This window comes from Gekko japonicus, unplaced genomic scaffold (assembly GCF_001447785.1).
Source record: "Gekko japonicus isolate JY-2015 unplaced genomic scaffold, Gekko_japonicus_V1.1 scaffold209, whole genome shotgun sequence".
Taxonomy (NCBI): Eukaryota; Metazoa; Chordata; class Lepidosauria; order Squamata; family Gekkonidae; genus Gekko; species Gekko japonicus.
The window spans coordinates 1,551,360-1,554,149 of NW_015172009.1; positions in this window are offsets into that span (position 1 = coordinate 1,551,360).

The following is a 2,790-nucleotide window of genomic DNA, read 5'->3' on the forward strand; positions in this document are numbered from 1 at the left end:
CCGGAGAGAAAGCAGAATGACTTCACGGGATTCCTCGAGGGATTCGCTAGAAAGAGCGCGCGCGTGAGAAACTGGCTCGTTGTCAGACGTCGCCTCCACCAGAAGGAGGACCTCGCGGAGGCGCTTCCACTCGCGCGCGCGCCGACTGCGCCTTTGTCCCGTGTCGCCGCCGCCCCGGCCCCCGGGTTTTCTGCGGGATCTTCCAGAGGAGGGAGAGCACGTGCCCTTTTGGACGACGCCGATAGAGGCCTTTCCCCCGCTGCCCCCCCCTCTCTTTCCATTCAGCTTGGGGCTGGACGCTCCTTTGCCTTTTCCAGGAACATTCTTATGCAACTCGGCAAGAACTTCCAAAATAGCTGCCTTAATAAATTAAGTCTGCTTAGTTTATTGAAGAGGCTTCTTTTATGAAAAAGATGCATGCAGACGATTATTCGGCCGATTATTTTTCCCCCACTTTTGCGACAGATGGGTACTAAAACCCTTCCTTATCATTCGGCAGTGTTTCTGGAAATTTAAAAGTGCCTTTATCCTGGCACCAGGGTTCCTGTCCTCTTTTACTCAAATGACGCACTAATGTAACTCTGAAGTACTGTGCTGCGCAATCATGCCACAATCGACCGCCTGCACTGTTTCCCTTGTATTTCTCCCTCGTATTTTAACCCTCAGGCTTTACCTGTTTTCTGCAGTGCATGCATAGGTATTCTGATTAATTTGATGCATTTTGCAAAGAAAAGTTACAGTATTTGTATATTGTCTTTCGGGTTTTTTTTTTAAAAAATCACAAGGTTTACATATTAAAATCAAACACAAAACAGGAAAACATAAGGGAGGAAGTGATATTGAGGGGGAAATCGTGTACTTTGCATTTTAACTTCTAAAATAAATAGCAACAAAATCTGTGTGGGTGAATGGCAGAGCCCTAAGCAGAGTTACATCCTTCTAAATCAATTGAAGTGAATGGGCTTAGGAGGCTGTGACTGCATAGCAGGGTGCTGCAAGTGTAATACTTCTGCAAATTCCCCCTTAAAGTAGGATTGAGGAACTGTTGAAGCTGAATATAAGTAATAAAGTCTCATAGCATGAAGTCCCTTAAGTATAGAAGCATAATATCTTGAAGTTATGGAGAAACTGATATCTTAAAATGAGGGGAAGATTTTATGGCAACAAATCTCATCAACCATATTTTTCCATCCCCTCTTTTCCTTTTTTTTAATGCTACTTTACCTTCATGATTTTTGTATAATTTATTGTGTGCTTATAGAATTGAGTATAGGGTAGAGTTGTCAGTTACAAGATGAATAAGGACTTTATGGAAAGGGAAGGTGTTAAATACTGGGTTCTGGATGCATTGCAGTGATCAGCTCTAGTTTATTCAGTGATTTCAGCACACTACAAGGACAAGCTGATGCTCTGTCTTCTTGGTGCTTGGGGGGGTCAACAGTGGGAGGGCTTCTAATGTCCTGGCCACACTGGTGGACCTCCTGATGGCACTGGAATTTCTGGCCACTGTGTGACACAGAGTGTTGGACTGGATGGGCCTTTGGCCTGATCCAACATTGGCGTCTCTTATGTTCTTAAGCTAGCAGGGCTGGAGCCCTGCTTATAAGCATGCATAACACCACACCCAACACACACACACTCCCAGTGATAGGCTATTTACATTACACTACTTATCTGTTGGTTAGTTCCTGGATCCAGGCAAGCTATTGCTCTAGTGAAGCAAGCTCAGTCCATTCTAGGCACAGCTAGAAGAAAGGCTTAGGCTCAATACATAACAGAAGGCATAGGTGGGCTTGCCAGCTCTGGGTGGGGAAACTCCTGGAGATTTTTTGGGTGGAGCTTGGGGAGAATGGGGTTTGAGGAGGAGATGAACTTCAGCAGGGTATAATGCCAGATAAAAGGAAGTGCTTCTTCACTTAAAGAGTGATTAACACATGGAATTTACTGCTACAGGAGGGTGGTGGTGGCTACAAGCATGGACCGCTTCAGGAGGGAATTAGATAAACACAAGGGGAGACCCGCAAGAAACTTGCAGGGAGGGGGCATTTTCCCCATCTTTGCTTCCCTCTCCCCCCTCCTCTGTCAAAGTTCCCTCCTGTCTTTCTGCACCCACCCCTTATCTATCAATCTTCCCTCACCTCCCTGTGTTAGGTTTCCTCCCTACCCGCTTTCTCACCCCCTTTCTCCTCTCACCCTTTGTACGTCTCTGTCCTTCTCGAACAATGTCTTCTTTCCCCCACCCCTTCTCAGTCTGCCCCCCTCTTTCTCTCCCCTTTTTCTCTCCCCCCCACCCCACAAATCTCCCCCTCTTCTGCTTCTATTTCTGCAGCTTCGTCATTTTTCTGGCAGTGGGGAGGCCGCTCGCCTGGGAGGGATCCGGTGGCAGTGTCCCCTGCCCCACGGCTCCAGTGCTGTGTTGCTGGCTGTAGGGAGGCTTGCCTGGGAAGGACCTGGAGTTGGCGGTGACCGGCAAGGCATCTCCCTGCCGCCACCCACAACTGCAACAGCGGTGAGCCCTGTGCGGCTCCAAGCCACCGGGCCCACCAGGCTTCTCCCCCCCCCCATCTCTGCTGCCGCCTCTGCTGACAACAGCTGCGACAATGGCCGCAGCTCTTAGCTGCAGGGACTTTGCCCCAAACGTGCAGGAAAATCTCTTTGCCCCCTAGGTGCCCCTGATGTGCGGATTTAGATATCTACGCGCAGGGGGCACCTTGGCTATTAGTATATAGACAAGAGGCAGGACCCGCAATACTTGTGGGGGGGGAGTATTCCCCACAGCTCCCAGCCTGC